At 52.5% G+C, this 22,009-nt stretch overlaps 1 pseudogene; it reads right to left on the bottom strand.

Annotated features, from left to right (window-relative positions):
• Positions 1-1,591: 1,591 nt before the first annotated feature.
• On the bottom strand, positions 1,592-20,665 carry LOC100598422 (annotated as a pseudogene).
• Between the last annotated feature and the right edge of the window lie 1,344 nt (positions 20,666-22,009).

Genomic DNA, 22,009 nt, shown 5'->3' with positions numbered 1-22,009 from the left:
CTCCTGTGTGTGTGAATTTCTGCCTCCCTCTTATGAGGATACATGCAATTGCACTTAGGGCCCACCTGTATAACCCAGGATTATCCTCCATCTCAAGATCTGTAACTTCATCACATCTGCAAAGAACCTTTTCCCAAATAAGGTAACATTTACAGGTTTCAGGGAATAGGACCTGATGTCTTTATGGGCTATTTAGCCTACTACAGATAAAAAGTTGATGAGTGATTGTCAAGGGCTAAGGATGCTGTGGGGGATTGGAGTGATAAAAACGTCCTAAAATTGGTCTGTGCACAGTGGCTCAACGTCTGTAATCCCAGCACTTTGGGAGGCTTAGGCAGGCGGATTGCTTGAGGTCAGGAGTTTGAGACCAGCCTGGCCAATATAGTGAAATCCCACCTCTTCTAAAAGTACAAAAATTAGTCAGGTGTCATGGTGCACATCTGTAGTCCCAGCTACTCAGGAGGCTGAGGAAGGAGAATCGCTTGAACCTGGGAGGTGGAGGTTGCAGTGAGCTGAGCTCATGCCACTGCACTCTAGGCTGGGTGACAGAGGGAGACTCTATCTCAAAAAAAAGAAAAAAAAATGTTCTAAAATTGGTTTCGATAATACTGCACAACTCAGAATGTAGTACCAAAAACCACTGAATGTAATGCTTTAAATGGGTGAATTGTATCTCAGCCAACCTACTGCATACTGTATTTTTAATGGAACGAGTAAAGGTGATGGATGACAGGTTTGTCCTTCCTTGATGGTCAGGTCAGGACAGCATGATTTCCTTGGGTAGCAGGCACTGCTGGGGCGGCCCTGTCCCTGATTAACGAAATCCCACACTTGGACAGAACTGGAACAGAGGCAGTGGAGCAGGTTGTCTATGAGGCATTGGCCATCTTCTTAGAGAAGGCCTTCCATGTGACTTCCTCCAGGAATCCAGATCCTTGGGCAACCTTTTTTTTTTTAAGTTGCAATATTTAATAGAGTGAAAACAGCTCCCATACAAAGGGAGGGGACCCAAAGGGAGTTGCCGCTCCCTGCTCGAATGTCTGGGTTTATATCCCGATCATTGTCCCTTCCACTGTGCTTTCAGGCGATATATGATTTGACTATTTCTTTACCTCCTGCTTTAGCTTAATTTGTATTTTAGTGAGCCCTCTACTACCTGATTGGTTGGGTGTGAGCTGAATTACAAGCCCCGTGTTTAAAGGTGGGTGTGGTCACCTTCCACAGCTAGGCTTAGGAATTCTTAGGATCCTTGGGCTCCTCTTGCTGCAGCCAGTCCATGGTCCGGGTCCATCTCAGCTATGTGACGGTGCACTCAGGGTGCTGTTACAGTGTCTTGTGTGTGCTCAACACACCCCTACTCACTTCTCTAGGACAACACAGGACACGTGATTCTTTGGTCACAGTTTTGGGTTCAGGCTGAGCTGCTTTGGGCAAGTGGGGCACCCTCCTGGGGAAGCCCCAGTCCAGGACACAGGCTGCCCTTCAGAGGGAGGGCTGGCTTGGGGGTGCTGCTGGCTTCCCACCACCAGCTGGGCCTCAGCCCTCACAGCATTCCTGCTGAGCACTGTGGGGCACCCAGGGCGCAGGGACGTCAAGGATCCTGCTGCAGGCACACCTGTGCTGCTCTCATGAGGACCGTGTCCTCACTGTGAAGGATGAAGAGCAAGGCCCTCGGGACCTGCGTCCTCAAAATACCATGCACTGCACCATTGAGAAGGGGGCCTGGCAGCTGGCAGAGCCATGCAGTGAGCGCCTCCCTGTGCTGCCTGCCACTCTGGGCAACAGCCTGCAGCCCTCTGGTGATGAGGTCCCCCTTTTTTATGTGCACTACCCCATCATTTGTGATTATGATAAATTCATTATTCCTGTGTTCCTCAGGAGCTGTCACTGTGTACCCTTCTCCATGACCCTGGGCCCGCTGTCCTGTGAGGATGCTGTCAGCCGTGGGGCTGGCACTGTCCAGTCTGGCCCTGGTCAGCCCTGACCTCAGCTCTCCTTTTCTGACACACTGTCCCATTCCTTGGCCTGGCTCATCTTCCAGCTTCCTGGCAAAGTTCCTGCTCCCTGAAGCAGGAAGAGGCTGACATTAATGCCAAGGAAGTGGGGCTGTGGGCCTCGGAGGACTGTGCTGCCGGGTGAGGGTGGCACTGAGCTGGCCACTCCCAGACAATGGACACGGCTGTGCTGTGGTGGGAGGGGTGGTGCAGGTGTGACCACGGCACTCTGGAGACAGCCTTCTGAGGCCTGTCATCGGTATTGTGTGAGGGCAGGAGAGGACAGCGTCTTGCCCCCAGGAAGTGCAGTGTGGGCAGGAGACCCAGAGTGATCATGTGTTTGGAAGGCAGCTCCAGCCTAGCTAGGGGACCGGAAAGGCCCTCCCACCTCCAGGGAGGTGTGTGCAGCTCTGCCAGGGCAGTGCCAGGTCCTGGGATGAACAAGACTCCTTGGCGGTCCAGAAAGGTCCCCGAAGGCAGCAGGGGCTGGGCTAGGGGTTAGGGGCTGGGAAGAAATGCCTGATAGCCAGTGAGGACAAGGCACACGACTTGGAAAGAAACAGCTTTATTTTCAGTCTTCAACAGGTAGGGCAGTACTTAGCTTCATGTGCTTTTGTGTGAATATCAAACAGCAAAATACTAGAACACAAACAGTTTTTCAGATTGGAGATCAAGTACTTTTTCTATCTTGAGTGTCATCTGTCTTGGAATTTAGCTGGGTTGAAAAGTAGTGGAATTGGCTGGGGTGGTGGCTCACGCCTGTAATCCAAGCACTTTGGGAGGCTGAGGCAGGTGGATCACGAGGTCATGAGATCAAGACTATTCTGGGTAACACAGTGAAACCCCGTTTCTACTAAAAATACAAAAAAATTAGCCAGGCATGGTGGCGGGCGCCTGTAGTCCCAGCTACTTGGGAGGCTGAGGCAGGAGAATGGCTTGAACCCGGCAGGCAGAGCTTGCAGTGAGCTGAGATTGTACCACTGCACTCACTCCAGCCTGGGCAACGGAGTGAGACTATCTGAAAAAAAAAAAAAAAAAAAAAAAAAGTAGTGGGATTATCAGGAAATGGTATAGTGAGTCAGTTTCTAGCTGCAGGTAGGTGTGCCTGGCACTGACCAGCTGTGGGCACAGATCCAGGTGGCTCAAAGCACCGAGCGGGGCAGGTGCCAGTTCTGCAGTGCTTGTAGCCTCTTCTGCCACTTGGGAAAGTTGTTCTTCAGGGTCTGCTTCAGTGCAGGCAGGGTGGCACGTGCTGCCACAGGCGGGCTCAGAAGCAGGCTGGGGGCGGTTAGAGGGGCTGTCACCTAGGCATCCCCAGGAGAGGAGTGTGCTGGGAGTAGGGCCTGCATGGCCCTCACCAGGACCCAGTGAGGCCACAGCCTCTTCTGCTTCTGTGCTGCCACCCCTCCTTCCCCACTCCCTCCCTGGGGCCCAGGCTGCAGGGCTGCCCTGCTATCCCCATGCCAGTGGGACTCACCATTTCTTGGAGAGGCTCTTGGTGGAGACCTTGGGGAACTGCATGGCTTCCTGGTCCCTGGGTGAAGGAAGAGTCAGCAGTGAGCCCCAAACAGGCCCCAGGGATGGGGCTGGGGTGACCAGGCACTTACCTGGGAGAGCTAGACCCAGCCTCCTCTGGGGCCACCTGAGGCCTCTGGCTCTTTTCCAGGAGGGACTTGAGGTACTGCAGCTGACAGGGACATCAGCATGGTGGGGCCCATGGCAGTGCCAAGCTGTCCAGGGGCACCCCCACCACCCAGGGCCTCAACTCTTGGGCCTGCAGGAGGTTGACATTCCACAACTGGCAGATGAGCACACTGCCAAAGTGTGGTGGGCTTTCACAGGTGCAGGGGCCAGGGTCATTGGGGGGTGTGCTCCCATCACCCCCCAAGCACAAGGGTGGGGCTGTGTAGCAAATCCCCCCAGCCTGCTCTGAAGACAGCAGCCGACACGGTCAGGGCTGCTGCAGCCTCCCCATTCAGTCAGCAGCCTCACAGCTGAGGCATAGAGGACGTAGCCCAGGGCAAGCAGCAGTGCCAGGGAAGGCCCAACTCAGAACAGAGGCCTCAAAGGTGGCCAGCAGCAGCCAAAGCTGGTAGCTACCCAGGAGGCGCAGCCTGAGCCTGTGGCCATGGGCGTTGCCAGCTGCGTGCCTCTGCCCATGGGGCTTAGCAGGTGCCTGCTGGCCAGCGCAGGCTCATGAGATGGTGAAGAGACAGAAACTGCCCAGGAAGTCATCCCAGGAACACACAGCCGCCTGCCATCTGGCCTGCAAAATGATGCACAGAGGCAGGGGGGCATGGGGTGGTGGTACCACAGGCCTCAGGACAGCAGTGCCCCACCCCCACAGGCCACCCCGGGATTGCACCCTGCGCAGGAGCATCCAGAACTCTGAAGAGGCCAGGCTGGCCCTCCTGCCCACTGCGGTGGGTGGCAGATGACCACTGGAAGAGCACACAGACCAAGCTGGCAATCTCGTAGCTCTAAATGGGCTGCAGCTCTGGGTCCCCCTGGTGTACTCAGCGTCAAACCTTCACAGCCCATTGATGATCTATAAACCCAGGCCACAGGGACGGGTCAGAAAACACGGCCCACACACAACTGAGGAGCGGAGCTGCATCTGTTTACGGGGGAGGAGGGAGCTGGGGACAGTCAGGGCCCCGCCCATGCACCTCTAGGACCGGGGCCCCTCACCTGGTGCAGACCTCCAGGGACGTGAGGATGAGTCTGTCCTCACCCACAATGCAGTCGAGCTGCTGCTGCTTTCCATTCTCATCCTGGGTGGTGCCCAAGACGAGTGTGACTGCTTGAGCTGTGTTTCACTGAGTTGCCAGAGAGAAGCGCCTCTGCTCTCAGCATCAAGGTGAAGGGTGGGGACTGGTCTTCACCCCACCGGCCTCTTAACAGTGGCACCAAGGGGACACAGACATGACGCTCAAGGTGTGGGCCTGCCTCCCACAACACTGGCTTCAACTGAGTGGGGCCTGGGACTGGTACTTGGCTGACCACAGGCTGAGGGGGAGCGGGTCCTTTGAGGAAAGGGACCCTGATGGCTGTGAGGCAGGCCCCATAGTTCGTACAGGGAATATCTGGGGCAAATACTCCAGGGCCTCCTTCAGGTACTTGTCTGTTTTCCAGACACTGTCCTGCCCCATCTTGTTCAGATAGTTGGCTGGGTAAGAGCCATTGGTGTTCATGGGGCCAAAGCCCAGCCACGACAGGAAGGAGCAGCCCGGGGGCTCTCTACATACTGGTCTGAGATGGACTTGGCCGTGTGCTTGGGCTGCGTGATGAGCTGAGCAAGGTGCAGGATCTGTGAGGGAGGCATGGGCAGGTCACTGGCAGGACGGGCCTGCAGTGCCACCCAGGCAGGCTAGCCAGGGGCCCCAAGAGCAATGCACAGCCGGACGAGCACCAGAAGGAGCAGCTTCTGCCAGAGTACTTTCAAAGACTAAAGGATGCTCTTGGACATGTGAAATTTCCCGACCAACACTGCCTTTGTTATCAGAAAAAATCAGACTTCACTGAAACGGAAAGATGTGGCCTCAACGCTACGCCCAGCCTCCCTCCTTCCAGCTGGAACACAGCACTCTCCAGGCTCTGCTCAGCCCCACGGCTCCAGGGACCCTGAGGATGGGTGCTGGTGACCCACTCACCAGGATGTGGGCCCTTGCCCCCGAACGTTGGAGTGTGCTTACAGTCCTGGTCCTCCAGGCTGTAGATGTGGCTCTTCACCTTGAAGGACGCATCAGTGACCACTGGCGGCCACTGTGACAGGAAGCTGCTGGTGAATGTGGGGACCTTGAGCCAGTGCTGGTTGTGGGGGCGGTGACAAGCTCTGGCTGCAGGAACAGCTGCTCACTTGGAAGGCAGGAGACGAACCTGGTGCCCACTTCCAGGGGCACAGAGTACCCAGCTACTGCCTGTGAAATTCTGGGGTGCCTCTGAGGTGTCTGGGGAGCCATGAACCAAGGGTGTCCTCCTAAGGCCCTGCCTGGCAGCATCTCCCATGCAGTAGGTGGTTGACATGGGGAGGGTGGGTAGGGCAGCTGGTGGTACACAAAGCCCCCCCCAGCAGTGTTTGCGGGAGGCAAACACCAGGAGGAGTGACAGAAGCCGATGCCCAACCCAGCCAGGATAAACATAGCAGAGACCAGGCTTGCCTCCTGAGACAGCCACCAGGAGTCACCAGGGAGAAACGGGGCTGCAGCTTGGACTGCAGCCCCCCTCTGTGGGCACATCTGCAGCCCCTCACTCAGTGCCTGGTGGCTGCAGGGCAGGCGGGGTCCAGCCAGTCTCACACTTCACCATGCAGATGTGTCCCAGGAGTCTCCACAGCACCCTTTGCCAGTGCCCACTTTGAGCACGTGAGTCCCTGTTGCAGAGCTGCCACCCACCAGCAAAGGGCCTGGCCCCGGTCTGGCTGGGTCAGGATCTGCCAGGCTTGCCCAGGCTGAGGACTTACCTTTTTGGATCATCTTGGCCAGGTTAGGCTGGGCAAAGACTTTGGCCACTCAGAACATCATGAGTGCATGCTTGGGGCTGACCAAGTCTGTGGGGAGCTCGTGGTTCAGGAAGCCCACGAAGAGCTTGATGTACATCAGGTTCTTCTGGACAAAGGGTGCCCTGGGGAATGAGGTGGCAGGTTGAGGCCAGTCCTCCCACTGGGGGGAGGGGCTGCAGCAGTCCATGCCTCTTTAAGACCCCTGCTTGTCCCTGGGCTTCCAAGCTCCCTGGCCAAGGCGATAGGGTGTCAGATGATAGCTCATGGGGCCATGGGTGGGCAGAAAGGGCAGGTCAGAGGCAGGTGAGACCCAGGCCCTGTGAGAACACTGCATCCTTAGCAAGGCTGAGGCCCCTTTCCAAGAGGACTGAGGCCACCATGGCAGAGGCCAGCTCAGAGCCAGAGGGGGTTGAGGGAGGATCCCCCAGAGGATCCAAAGGGAAAGGGCACAAGGGAAGAGGTCAGCGGCCAGGCCAGGTGCCACAGAAGCCTGGGGGTCTGCCACAAGGATCACGCAGGGGATGAGGGGAAAGCGGCCACTGCTTTGCTCTGTGCTGGTGGGGGTCAAAGGATAGTTTGGGGCTCATTGGACATTTGGGCCAGAAGGGGGAGGGGACAGGGCAGGATGGGTCACCCACTGCTTCCATGAGAAACCAATTCTAGGGCCTGGCAAAGTTGAGCCTAGGAAGGGCTGGTCTGCTCCACAAAGCAGGGCCTGGGAGAGGAGCCCAGGAGGCCACTGGGGCCAGGGCCAGGCTGACCCCAGCACAGGCCGCTGGCTTGGCCTCCACCCACTGGAGCAAGGTCCATCCTGGGGAGCCAGTGGCATGGCTGTGAGAAGAGGAGCTGAGGCTCACCATTTCTTCAACACACACCAGGACTGGGAGTCACTGCCTGGAGCCTGCTTGTCAGGCGCACACCACCGTGGCTGCAGGTAGCTCAGCCACATTGCCAGGACCTGTGGGAGGGGTTGTGAGCGGAGGGCCCAGTGGCTGGCGGCCAAATCCTCCACTGGTCTGGAGTCCAGGTCCCAGGCGGCAGCTGGGTGGGACTGACTCTTCCCACTCCCCCAGAAGGCACAGGAGACTCACACAGCCCTGTGAGGTTTGGCTCTCTTGCTGGCCCTTCAGAAGCCAGGGCCATGGGCGAGCTTTTCCCAGCCCAGGGGGTCCAGTGCTCCCTGGCTGGGTAAGGGTAGGAACCTGCTTGGCAGCAGACAGGTGGGACAGGGCAGGGCTTTCGTGTACCTGAGGGTTGGCTTTGGAAACTGAAACAGAACCATGTGGCCCTCCAAGAGCCCCCTCCTCTCCAAGGCCTCGTGACAACACTTGTTCTCTTCATCCACCCCAGGGGACCTCCCTCATGAGGGTACACAGCAGACACAGGCACACGTGTGACGGGGCCAATACAGCTCTGAATAATGCGTCCAGGGGCCAGTGGCCAAAGCAACGCTGCAGGAAGGAGTTTCTGCCGGACAAACCTCGGGATGGTGGCCCTGCAGGGAATACGGAGGGTCACCTGCTGCTTGGCCTGGTAAGGAGGCCTTGCTCATAGATGAGTCTGGGGCTCAGCAACAAGGGTTGGATCTGCTGGGGGAGAGCACCATGCACCTCCGAGAGGTCAGAGATGACCTTAGCACCATTCCTCAGAGGAAGAAACCAAGGTTCAGAGAGGTCAGGGAACATCCCAGGAACACAGCACACAGGCGGCCAAGCCAGTGCAACTCCTGCACACACCACCTCAGTCCCACACAAATAGCCCACTCTGCTGGCCCTGGTGGGCGGGAGTCAGGGCCACCACAGCCCTTCTCCAGATGGGTGGGGAGGAACAAGAGATGGCAGCACGGTAGGGTGTCTCTGGCCAGTCTGCAGAGAGGCTCTGGGAGCCAGAGATCACCTGGCAGCCCTGCCGGGCCATCTGGGCAGGGTGAAAAAGCAGCTGCCTAGCCCTCCAGAGGCTTCACATCCTATGTGAGCAGGAAGGGACTCCCCTCACCCTGCCCCCCACCATGCCCTGTGGTGAGGTCGCTATGGGTGACACCTGAGGAGCGGCAAGAGGAGCAGATAGCAGCTGCAGGAAGCCACAAGGGCCACCCACTATTTCAACTCCTCCAGGGGGTTGGTGGCATGGGAGTGGGAGGAGAGCGAGGCCTGCTCTGACTTCAGGCTTTTGGCAAAGACATGCAGATGCTTCAGTAGCAGGTGCACCACCAGCACGTGCTACTCAGTGGGCCTGAACCACTGCTAGGTGGAGGAAGAGGGGGTCAGGGATGGGAAGGACTGCGGTGCCCACAGCACTCGGCCTCCAGGTCTGACCACATCCCTCCCTGGGCCATTTGCTCTGCTTCCACACAGGAAGCATGAGCCAGGCTGGTAGTGGGGCCACGGTGCCCTGGGACACCACTGTGCCTGGCACCCAGCAGATCAACTTGCACTGCTTGGTCTAAACTGCAACCAGCTCGTGGTAGGGGAGCACTTGGCCTAACACCCACACAGCCCACCCTGGGGAGGGCTCGCTAAGCAGACACATCTGCAGGGGGCCTTCCAGCCCTGACCCCTCCCCTCCCCACCGCTGCGCACCTGCAGTGGGTGGCACAGGATAGACCTCACCAGGCTGTGCCCTTGGGCACTGCTTGATCCTCAGGGCAGGAGAAGGCTGGCGTCACCCCCAAGTTCTAGATCCAGGGTCTCCCACCTGCCTCCCAGATGTGTGCAGAAAGCACATGGAACCCAGGTGCGGTGCCTCAGACCTGGAATTCCAGCACTTTGGGAGGCCGAGACAGGAAGATCGCTAACGCCGGGAGTTTGAGATTAGCCTAGGCAACGCAGGGAGACCCTGTCTCCACGAAAGATTTTTAAAAGTGAGCTGGGTGTGGTGGTGCACACCTATAGCCTTAGTGACTCAGGAGGCAGGGGTGGGAGGATCACTTGAGCCCAGGAGTTCAAGGGTGCAGTAAGCTAGGATCATGCCATTGCACTCCAGCCTGGGTGACATAGTAAGACCCTGTTGAAAAAATAAAACCCCATGGCTTCACTTTCCTCCCCGATTCCTTCCACCTGCTCCTCATTCTGGACACAGCCCAACTAAGGCTCAGCCCAGGAGAAGCTCCAGGCGTCACTTCCTCTGTTGCCCATAGGCCGGTGGTCAGGAAAGCCCCAAGGCGAGCACAGTCAAGTGTATAAGGCAAACTTTTGATTTGCAACACAAGCAGGATCCTGGCGACCTAGCCGGAGAGGAGAGCCTTTCTGCCAGCTGTGGGCTTCCTCTGGTTGCTCAGCATTAGGAGGGCAGGTGGGAGCATCCAGTGGTTGAGGGCAGAGGAATGGGGGCGCTGAGGGCGGGACCGAGTCTGAGTGGATGTGCTTGCCTCTCCACACTTGCCCCTCAGCCCTTTGGGCCTCAACACATCTGCTGAGGCTGGTGCAGGGCATGGCCTCCAGGTATATCCTGGGAGGCTGCAGACCCCGCAGGGGTCACTGCCCACATCACAGTCCACTCAAGTCTCCATCAGGAAAATGTCCCACAGGTCCAGGTGACACCCCAGAGATAGTGGCTGAGTCTGAGGATCGAGCTACGGGGTGAGGGGCATTTCCTTTCTTTCTTGAGACAAGGTCTCTGTGTGTCACCCAGACTGGAATGCAGTGGCGTGATCCCGGCTCACCGTAGCCTCTGCCTCCTGGGCTCAAGGGATTCTTCCACCTCAGCCTTCTGAGTACCTGGGACCACAGGTACACACCACCACACCCGGTTAATTTTTGTATTTTTTTTGTAGACAGGGGTCTTGCCATGTTGCCCAGGCTGGTCTCAAACTCCTGAGCTCGCCCCCTGCCCTCCACCAGGAACTAGAGAACTATGCCCACCTGTTGTTTGGCTTCTGAGTGAGGGGTGGATGGTGAGTCTCTATTCCCACCATCCAGCCTGTGCAATCTCTCTCAGGATAAGAAGCAGTAGGCTGAGCAGGGTCAGAAGCAGGAGGTGGGAACAAAAACTGTGGAAACATACCTTGGTGTGAGGGGACTGCATTTTTTGGCACATCTCCAGGGAATACTAGTGAAGCCACATTTCAACAAAAGCCTGCAAAAAAGTACTAGCTAGTCAAATTATTCTCAACAATGCTGCCAAGACCGTTCAGTGGGGAAAGGACAGTGCCTCCAACAAGAGCTGAGAGCACAGAATAGCCACATGCAGAACAGTAAAGCCGGGCCCTTCCTTCACACCGTCACCAAAAACTAAAAGTCAGTAAGCAGCCCAAGGATAAGAACTAAAACCAGAAACTCTCAGAATAAAACATGGGAGAAAGCTTCATGACACTGGATTTGGCAGTGATTAATTAGATAGGACGCCCAAAGCACAGGCAACAAAAGAAAAAAAAAAACAACTAGGCTTCATCAGAATCACTCTTGAGTATTGAAAGATACTACTGATAGAGTAAAAAGGCAACCAGCAGATGTGGTGGCTGATGCCTGTCATCCCAGCACTTTGAGAGGCTGAAACAGGTGGATGACTTGAGGCCAGGAGTTCAAGATCAGCCTGGCCAACATAGTGAAAATCTGCCTCTACAAAAAATACAAAAATTAGCTGGGTGTGGTGGGACACACCTATAGTCTCAGCTACTTGGGAGTCTGAGGTGGGAGGATCGCTTGTTCCCAGTAGTTTGAGGCTGCAGTGAGCTGAGATTGTGCCACTGCACTCCAGCCTGGGCAACAGAGTGAGACCCTGTCTCAAACAAAAAAGAAAAACACAAGCAACTCAAGTGTCCACTGGGAGATGAATGGATACACATAATGTGGTACATCCACACAATGGAACACTATTCAGCCTTAAAAAGGAAGGACATTCTGACACAGTCTGTAACATGGATTAATCTTGAGTTCATTTTGCTAAGTAAAGCATGCCAGTCACACAAATAAGTACTGCATTGCTGCAGATAAATACTCTAGATATGAGATCTAGGAGTCAAATCCGTAGAAACAGAAAGCAGAATAGTGATTGCCAGGGGATGGGTGGGGAATTGTTTAATGGTTCGGTTTCTTTTGTTGTTGTTGTTAAAAGAGGCGGAGTCTCACTATGTTGGCCAGGCTGGTCTCAAACTTCTGGCCTTGAGCAATCCTTCCCTCCTTGGCCTCCGAAAGTGCTAGGATTACAGGTGTGAGGCCTCCATGCCCGAGCCGATTCAATGTCAAGTTTTGCAAGGTGAAAAGCATTCTGGAGATGGGATGCACAGCAACGTGAATGTACTTAACGCTACTGACTATACACTTGGACATGGTTAAAACAGTCCATTTTATGTTATGTATATGTTAAAATTAAAATTTTTTTCTTAATTAAACAAAAAGGGCCAGATGTGGTGGCTCACACCTGTAATCCTAGCACTTTGGGAGGCTGAGGCAGGCGGATTGCCTGAGGTTAGGAGTTTGAGATCAGCCTGAACCAACATAATGAAACCCAATCTGTACTATAAATGCAAAAATTAGCTAGGCGTGGCAGTGGATGCCTGTAATCCCAGCTACTTGGGAGACTGAGGCAGGAGAATTACTTGAACCCAGGTGGAGGTTGCAGTGAGCCAAGATCTCACCATTGCACTCCAGCCTGGGTGACAGAAAGAGACTCTTTCTAAAAAAAAAAACATTAATGCTTTGGTCTAGAAAACAACAGAAGCTTCCAGTTCTGCTCTATAAGCCTGTGTCATGGTCTCCTGCCCACTTCACGGCCAGCACAGCCCACAGTCCACACACCAGAGACCCATCTGGGCACCATGGTCCCCTCTGAACGGGAGTGATGGTTCCTACCATTCCACCCCTGGAGGAAGCTGTGAAATGACATGGAGGCTTCAAAAAGTGCAGCACCCCACATACTAGGAGTTCTGTACAAGGTGGGAGAAAGAATCCTATCTTATCTACATGCCAGGCTGTCAACAGTGAGGCTGTGGCTACCAGGTCAGCCCTAGGATCCAGTGTCAGAAGCAGCACCTGCGGAATCTTTCTAAGGTGTGCCTAGAAGACGCAGCCAGGACCTGAGAGATGGCCAGCACTCAGGAAGCGAGCCAGCCCACACCATCCTGAGAGGCTGCAGCCCCTCTGGGCAGACAAGGGACTCTGTCACCTACTACTCACATCCTCTGAATCAACTGAAGGCCTGTGGAGGCTGCACAGACCCCTCACCATTCAGTCATAAAAATGCTACTGGGGCAGGGCTTAATATCCACATGGTGGTAATCACAGGAAACATCTCCAACAACACAGGAGATGGACACCAAAAGACTCTGCAACAATTATATCACTATGGGCAAAATGAAACAACTCCCATGGATGGGATCCTGGGATGGAAAACATTGTCAATGACATATGATTTATTTTATGTTTTCTAAATGTCATAGCAGGAAAATATCAACAATTTAGAATCAGCCCCTGGCTGAGGGCCCGTTCTGGGACTCTCCTGCACATAGTGGAAGGTGGCTGAACACTCTCTTTTCTTTCTTTTCTTTTCTTTTGCAGTGGCACAATCTCAGCCCACTGCAGCCTCTTCCTCCCAGTTCAAGTGATTCTCCTGCCTCAGCCTCCTGAGTAGCTGGGACTACAGGTGGCTGCCAGCATGCCTGGCTAGTTTTTATATTTTTACTAGAGACAAGCTTTTACCATGTTCGCCAGGCTGGTCTCGAACTCCTGACCTCAGGTGATCCACCCACCTCAGCCTCCCAAAGTGCTGGGATTACAGGCGTGAGCCACCACACCCACTGGCTGAACAGTTTCTTTTGAAACAGAAGTTGAGACCAGCCCAGCTCTCACCAGGAGCAGAGTTTCTGACCTCCAGATCTCATGGGAGGTGGGAGATGTTTCACTTTAGGAGGCTAGTGTGGTGGAGGCTATAGGAAGCAAAGGGCATGGCTGGTGTCCTGAGGGAGACACAGAAACAGGTCCAAGTTACAGGCTCCCGCTGGCCTAGCCAGGGCAATCTGGACATCAAAATCAATGGCAGTAGGGACTGATTGCAACTTATTCAGTAGCACAGTGCTCCCCCCGCCCTGTGATCCACACTGATATCCCTGAATAAATAAATAGCAAACAGAAGTCTTCCTTACCACAGAGTGACCACAGACCCACTAATCAATGTAGGAGGGATGAAGTTAGAGAACTACCATTTGGCAACCGCCCTATTAAGAGCTGATTTGGTCCAGAATCAACACTGAGGTCAGGCATGGGGGCTCACACCTGTAATCTCAGCACTTTGGGAGACCAAGGCAGGAGGATTTCTTGAGACCAGGCATTTGAGACCAGCCTTGGCAAGAAAGTGAGACCCTGTCTCTACAAAACCATTAAAACATAAAATAGCTGGACACAGTGGCATGTGCCTGTAGTCCTAGCTACTCAGAAGGCTGAGGAGGAAGAATGGCTTGGGCCCAGGAGTTGAGGCTACAGTGACATATGATCATGCCAACTTCACTCTAGCCTGGGGTGACAGAGCAAGACCCTGTTTCTAAATAAGAAATTTCCAGCCTGGGCAACATAGCAAAACCCTGTCTCTACAAAAATACAAAAATTAGCCCGGTGTGGTGGTGCCTGCCTGTAGTCCCAGATACTCAGGGGGCTGAGGTGGGAGGATCACTTGAGCCCAGGAGGTTAAGACTGCCATGAGCCGAGATCACACCACCTCACTCCAGCCTGGGGTGAGAAAACAAGACCCTGTCTCAAAATAAAATCAGTTTGAAAAAAGGAGAGGATCAACAGCAGATGCTAATACTAGTGATAATTACAAAGTCTCCATACATCTTCCTGGTAAATCCTCATTGCCATTTTTTTTTTTTTTTAAGACAGGTTCTCATTCTGTTGCCCATGCTGGAATGCAATGATGCAATCACAGCTCACTGCAACCTCAGCCTCCTAGACTTAGGCCTCCCAAGTGGCTGGACCACAGGTGCGCACCACCATGCCTGACTAATGTTTTTCTTTTTAGTAGAAACAAAGTCATGTTATGTTGTCCAGGCACTCATTACTAATTTTTTTTTGAGATCTCGCTCTGTAGCCCAGGCTGGAGTATAGTGGCATGGTCTTGGCTCACTGCCACCTCTACCTCCAGGGTCAAAGCGATCCTCCCACCTCAGCCTTCGAAGTAACTGGAATTAAAAGTGCACGCCACCATGCCTGATGTAAATTTTGGGTAGAGATGAGGTTTTGCTATGTTGTCCGGGCTGGTCTGGCACTCCTGAACTCCAGTGATTCCCCCTGCCTTGGCCTCCCAAAATGCTGGGATTACAGGCATGAGCCACCACGCCTGGCTTCATGACTATTTAATCTGGGCACAAAGTATTTATTTTACAGGGACAAACCAGGCCGACGCCCTTTTGCCCAGTGATAAAGCTAACATCACCAGCAATGGGGCAAAGGGGCACTGCAGGCCTCCTGATGAGACACTTGGCAAGGACCAGATGTCTCACTGCAGTGCTACTGCCAACAAAGCCCAAGCTGAGATCAGACAGCCCAAGGGGCGGCCCCAGGCAAGCCCCAGCTAATATCAGACAGCCCAAGGGGCGGCCCCAGGCAAGCCCCAGCTAATATCAGACAGCCCAAGGGGCGGCCCCAGGCAAGCCCCAGCTAATATCAGACAGCCCAAGGGGCGGCCCCAGGCAAGCCCCAGCTAATATCAGACAGCCCAAAGGGCGGCCGCATGCTTTGGAGGGGTCAGGATCAGGGAAGACAGAAAGGCCGAGGGACGATTCTGACTGAAGGGGATAGAAACATCACTGCACACAGTGGGCGAGGCTGTGCTGGACCCCAGCTGGGTAACGGGCATGAGTGGAGTAACTAGTGATGAACCCCGAGTGGGCTCTGATGACTAGGTGCGGCCTAGTAGCAATACTAAATTCCTGGTGTGGTTATAAGCACTGTGAATATATAGGATAATGCATTCACTTCTAGGAAATATACTGAAATACTAAGAGGTCAAGCGGTGTCTATTCTGTAGCTTACTCATATTGGCTTAGGGAAAAAAACACATACAATAGAGATGGGATAAAACAGATGCAGCAAAGTGTTAGCAATTTGGAAATCTGGGTGAAGGGTCTATGAAAGTGTTTTGTTTTGTTTTGTTTTGTTTCTTTTTTTTCTTGAGACAAGATCTTATTCTGTTACCCCAGGCTAGAGTGCAGTGGCACAATCATAGCTCACTGTAACCTTGAACTCCTGGGCACAAGTGATCCTCCCACCTCAGTCTCCTGAGTAGCTGAGAGCGTAATTGTGCATCACCATGCTTGGCTAATTTTATTTTTTGTAGGAACAAGGTCTCCCTATGTTGCCCACACTGATCTCAAATTCCTGGTCTCAAGGAATCTTCCTGCCTTGGCCTCCCAAAGTGTTGAGATTACAGGCATGAGCCATCATGCTTGGTCTGAACGTTCTTTTTATTATCTGTGGAAACTTTTCTGTAAGCCTGAAATTATTTCAAAATAAAAAGTTAGCTAGCTGTGGTGGCTTGCACCTGTAATCCCAGCTACTTGGGAAGCTGAGGCAGGAGGATTGCTGAGGCCAGGAGTTCAAGACCAGCTTAGGCAACACAGGGAGGCCTCCTCCTATATCTCTACAGAAAAAAAAAAATTGTTTTTTTAAGTTAGCTGGCTGTGGTGATGCATGCCCACAGTCACTGAGGTGAGAGAATGGCTTCAGTGATGATTGTGCCACTGCATTCCAGTCTGTGTGATAGACTAAGATTCTGTCTTTAAGAAAAATAATGGCTAAGCCAGGTGCAGTGGCTCAAGCCTATAATTCCAGCACTTTGGGAGGCTGAGGTGGGCAGATCACTTGAGGTCAGGAGTTGAAGACGAGCTTGGCCAACATGGTGAAACCCCATCTCTATTAAAAATACAAAAATTAGCTGGGGGTGGTGACAGGTGCCTGTAGTCCCAGTTACTCAGGAGACTGAGCCAGGAGAATCACTTGAACCTGAGGCAGAGGTTGCAGCGAGCTGAGATTTTGCCACTGCACTCTAGCCTGGGAAAGACAGCGAGACCCTGTCTCCAAAACAAACCAAAAAAACAAACGTAATGCCTGAGTGTGGTGGCTCATGCCCATAATCCCTGCACTTTGGGAGGCTGAGGCAGGAGGATCACTTGAGCCCAGGAGTTCCAGACCAGCCTGGGCAACATAACTAGACCCATCTTACAAAAAGTAAAAGCTGGGTGTGGGGGTGCAGCATGCCTATAGTACCAGCTACTTGGGATGCTGAAGTAGAAGGATCGCTTGAGCTCAGGAGGTCGATGTTGTGCTGCACTTCAGCCTGGGTGACCAAGCTAGACCCTGTCTCAAAAAGAAAAAAAAAGAAGAAGAAGAAGGCTGGGGGCGCAGTGGCTCACTGTCTCCCACCTATAATCCCAGCACTTTGGGAGGCTGAGGTGGGCAGATCAGTTGAGGTCAGGAGTTCAAGACCAGCCTGGCCAACATGGTGAAACCCTGTCTCTACTAAAAATACAAAAATTAGCCGAGGGTGGTGGCACATGCTTGTAATCTCAGCTACTCAGGAGGCTGTGGTGGGAGAATTACTTGAACCTGGGAGACTGAGGTTGCAGTGAGTCGAGATCGTGCCACCGCACTCCAGCCTAGGTGACACAGTGCGACTCCATCTCAAAAAATATATATTTTATATAATATATATATAAAAATATATATTTTATATAATATATATTATATATTTTATATAATATATATTATATATTTTATATATTTTATATATTATATGTTATATATATTTTATATATATTATATGTTTTATATTATATATATTTTATATAATATATAATATATATTTTATTATATATTATATATTTTATATATATGTATAATATTATATTTTTTATATAATATATAATATATATTTTATATATATTATATATTATATATTTTGTATATAATATAGGATATATATTTAGATATAATTGATACATATAATTGATATAATATAATTGATATGTAATATAATTGCACATTATATATTTATTATATATAATTTACATATTATATATATAATTTCTAAACGAAAAAATTAAAAAGACCCAAAATGTTAAAACAGGCCAAAAAAAAAAAAAAAACAGGCATAAAAAAACCACTTGGCAGCTGAATTGTGCATCTGACAGGATATGAATCATCTTCACCTCCAAGTCCTCCACAGGATCAGCAACATTTCAGGGTCACTGATCACTGCTGCCACCTCGGCAGCGTCTCCTCCCTGCCACTCCCTTTCTCCCCGCCACTCTCTGGGGCATCTGTTCACATGTGTGAATTACAGGTAGAGGTTCAGCCTGGTCTGCACATGCTAGCAGATTTGGGATGGGCCAGCATCTGCAGGAAGGGGCCTGCATGCAGCCTCCCTGGGAAGGCGATGGGCCAGAGAGATTGAGGAGGGTCAGAGGTGCATGGGCAGCTGCTGCTGGAGCACGAGGTTCTCCTGGAAAGTCAGCCAGGAGGCCCTGGGTTAGGGCCCACTGAGGCCCCAGCACAGCCAGACATGAGAAGCCTTGGTTCACACTCCCCACCTGTGCAGTCCGGCATCAGGCTCAGCCTGTTTGGACAGGCACAACAGGTTCCTTGGCCAGACCCTCCCCATCAAGACCTGCTCATAACAATCAGGGCAGCTTTACCTGGGAGCTGATGAGGGTCTGGCTTCCCTGGGCTGGAGGAGAGTGTAGGGGGGCACATTGCCTTCAGTGGGCAGGAACCACAACAGGTACCTGTCCATCAGGATGAAGTAGGCACATCTGAAGTACAGACGTGGAGGGACACAGGGAGTGGCTGGAAAACCAAGCTATTTGTTAGCGTGGGCTCTGGGCACTGCCTGGCCACCAAGCACTGGCAAGTGCAGGGAAGCCCAGGGCCATGGCCCCACTCCTCCCAGCAGGAGGCATCTCTTCCCTACCTTTTGAGTGACGAGGCTCAAGGCAAAGGACAATATGTAATACTCCAACAGATCTGACAGCAGTGTCGGGCAAACACACAGGGTTGCTGGGCCACCCACCAAGTGTCAAGTGCTGGGCCACCCACAGCCTCCCTACCTCAGGGCCACCAAAGGATACTCAGGACTAGGTTCAGGCCAAGGTCCCCAGTGAGGGGGAACCGGACCTTGTTGTGGTACAGGGGACTGCCGGGGAGGATGCAGTCCTGGATGGACGCCTTCACAGGACCCCTGCAGAGAGATGCAGCGAGGCTGTGGGCAGGTGCTGGAACATAGTGCCTGACACGTGGTGCCCCATGTGCAGCAGCCCTTTGGGAAGGCTGCTGGGGAAAAGACCTGCAAACAGAACCCACCTGTGGGGACAGTGCCTGTATCTGAGCAGTGCCTGTACAAGAGTCTTTGCTTAGAACTTCTCCTACCATCTCATAAAAGGCTGCAGACAGCAAGGGTAGCAGCCATGCAATACCCATCTCCTTTGTCTCTCAACCCCCAGAGCAAATCACTCCTCAATTTGTCCTTGGAAGACTGGAGGAGACTGCCCATCACCCCAGGGCTGTGCGAGGTCCACTGTCCCGAGCACCACTCCCACCACTGTGGTTTACTTACAGGCAGGAAGGAGATGGGAAAGTCAAACTTACAGTCTTCAGCTTGAAGCTTATAAACCAACTTCATTGTTGGGCCATTGAACATGAAATTGACCAAACAAACAAAAACAGGGCAAATAAACTGCAAATTATCTTGCTTTGATTGTTTCTTAAGAAATCAAGAGAGTGATTTAAAGGTGGAATCACCGGGAGAAAGCACTCAGCCTCTCTCAGGTGACAAACCTACCTTCCCAGGATTGAGAAGCTCCATCACGATGCTGTACTCCTCAGGATCCACATGACCCTGTAAGCAGCGGAGGTTCCAGCCAACGAGGACACCATCTAGGCTGCCGAAAATGCTCTCTACCAGCCATGGGAAGATGGTTTGCAGCTCCTAAAACAGTATGTGGTGAGGCTGCGGCCAGGACCAGCACCCACTCCTGCCCTGGCTCCAGTCCTGCACCGCCTGCTGCCCAGCTCCCTCTGAGGAAGCCACTCCCTGGCTGAGACCCATGGAATCAGCCCTGCACCCAAAGGAATCCCGGTGTGATGGTGCCAATGAGAAGAGAAGCTTTGGATTCTTCCAGTGTGGTACATGGCATACCAAGCAGCGTTACTTTAGACTTGGGCCAGTTAAGTAAGTCAGCCTCTTAACAAGATACATTTTTTGTGTGTGATAGAAGACTAAGAAAATAAAATAAAAGCAATGAAGAAAACAAAAAATATAAAATAAAAAAAATAAAATAAACAAAATACATTTTTTTTGAGACAGGGTCCTCACTCTGTTGCCCTGGCTGGAGCGCAATGGTGCAATCACAGCTTACTGCAGCCTTAACCCCAGTGTCTGGGAAGATGCAAGGCCCCAGCCAGGGTTTGAGCCTGCAGGGGGAACATGCAGCTAACCAAGTCAGAGTGGTCAAGGCACTCTCTCAGTCAGGACAAAGGAAAAGCTGGGGGGATGAAATGGAGGATCCAAGACTGTGAATCAAGCAGGGGACACATGCCCTGGTTAGAGCCCATGGGGCAGACCCTGCCACGCTGGAGCAGAGGAGAGCCCTGGCCAAGGCACTGCACGTGGAGGGCTGTGACCCCACAGGCAAGCCTGCTACCCAGGCACATTTGTCCCCTCAAGGGTCCTCTCAGTCGGTCTTGCTAATGCTGTCAACACCCTGAGCCCAGGGAAATCCATTAAAGTAAAGCTCTGGCCCAAGTGTCCTTGCAGGTCTTTCTTGGCTATCTTCACAGAAAAGAGTAAAGTAAGCAAATTACAAATCAAAGAAACCCTGAACCTGTGGTCTTCATCTGAGTGAGACTCTGGCAGTCAGAAGGAAAGTCTCAAGCATTCAGACTGTGACAGGAACCCAGTTGTGGAATCATCAGCTAAACCCAAGAGGAAGAGGCTTGGCCACTGTTTGCAGAACACTCGGGTAGGTAGGAAACAACGTAAGAGCTTCCAAAATCAAAATCAGAAACCCGATTCCAGGACTTGGTGACTGCAATACTTCCTGCCTATCACTGTCTGGGGCAGCTCAGATGCACAGTCCAGCGTGAACACACCTAGAGGATGAGGCGGCAAGCCCGTTGCTGCTGCCACTGCTGGCACTGTGAGGGCAGACCAGGTTTGCTGTCCAGGCCAGGTGTGGACCGGCCATGCCTACTGTTCCCTAAATGGACCTGTGGTATGTGTCCTTTCAAAACGTTCCCTTGGCAGTGTGCTCTCTGCATGGCTTTGCTCCTGGGACACATCCTAAAGGGTCCCCTGCACACACTGCCAAGGGCTTCTTGGGACATGACCTGTCTTCAGTGGTTCTGGGCCTCAGGACTCAGGGCTGATGCAGGGTCTCTAGCTGAAGTGGCTTTGATGGAAATGTGTAGACACCAGTGTTGCTCAAGGAGCATGAGGACAGTAGGTGTTGCAGTTACGGGGCTCGCCCATTCCTAATCATTGTGCTTTGTGTCTCCTCAGAGAGAAACAAAGGCAGCACTGCCCTCAGGGGGGCATTGGCCCTGGTGGAACGCAGCAGCCACAAAGGATCCAGCCACAAAGGATGCCCCACCTGCCCAGCACTACCAGGCTGCCCAAGGGGGGTGGGCATGGGAAGAGCCCTACACAGAGAAGCACCTAGGATAGGGCAGAGACTTGTCACATCACTGTCCCCAGCAAAGGCTATATGTTGTCTCCTTCAGTTGATGATAAACTTTTCTGAGATGCAGAGCATCCAGTCAGACATTCTCTACCTTTTTTTTATTATATAAAGGCACAGACTTAGAATGACATTTTTGTGCCATTCCTTGTTGTGCCACAGCTGAACTAACCAGGTCTCTTCACCATGGGTCAACTTCCTGGACCTGATTTGGGTTCTGAGAAAAGGCATTTGGATTGCCAGGTCTTCTACAAAGACGTCAGCAAGCTTCACTTGAACTGAAAGGTGGGAGGTTTCCTATCAAGACGGTTGATTGACAGTGCTGAGGGGCAGAGTGGCCATGTGTGTGCATGGAGGGCAAACGCTGTCTTCCAGGTTACTGTGGAAGGCTGGGTGTGTTGTGACCTTCTGTGGGTCACGAATGCTGTGCAGAACACAGTAACACTCTTTCCCCCTTCTAAAATGTCCTGACCTTACACATTTGACCCACAGCTTTAGGGATTTCATGGACAAGCCCCATCCACAGACCTCAGATTTAAACACTCCACCTGTAGACTCTTCTTTTTAGCCAGCATCACCCATCAATAGAGAAGCCCTCAAAATTGCAAATTCAATTGAAAACCCTGACTCTGCTTTCCTAGAATTTAGGAAATCTATACACTGAACACTTGGCTTTGAAGAAACAGTTTTCTCCATGTCAAGTTACTTCCGTAGCAGCTCCTTAAGTACGTACCGTCCGGCTGCACCCAACCCCACACCAGCAGGGCAGGTTGGCACCCCACCATTATCCATGCCAGCTCTGGGGGTCCCACCTGCTCCTGCAGGCAGAGCTAAGCAGCACGACATACAGAG

Source organism: Nomascus leucogenys, chromosome 5 (assembly GCF_006542625.1).
Source record: "Nomascus leucogenys isolate Asia chromosome 5, Asia_NLE_v1, whole genome shotgun sequence".
Classification (NCBI taxonomy): domain Eukaryota; kingdom Metazoa; phylum Chordata; class Mammalia; order Primates; family Hylobatidae; genus Nomascus; species Nomascus leucogenys.
Note: the sequence above shows the minus strand (reverse complement) of the source record. Positions and strands in the feature narration are given on the sequence as shown.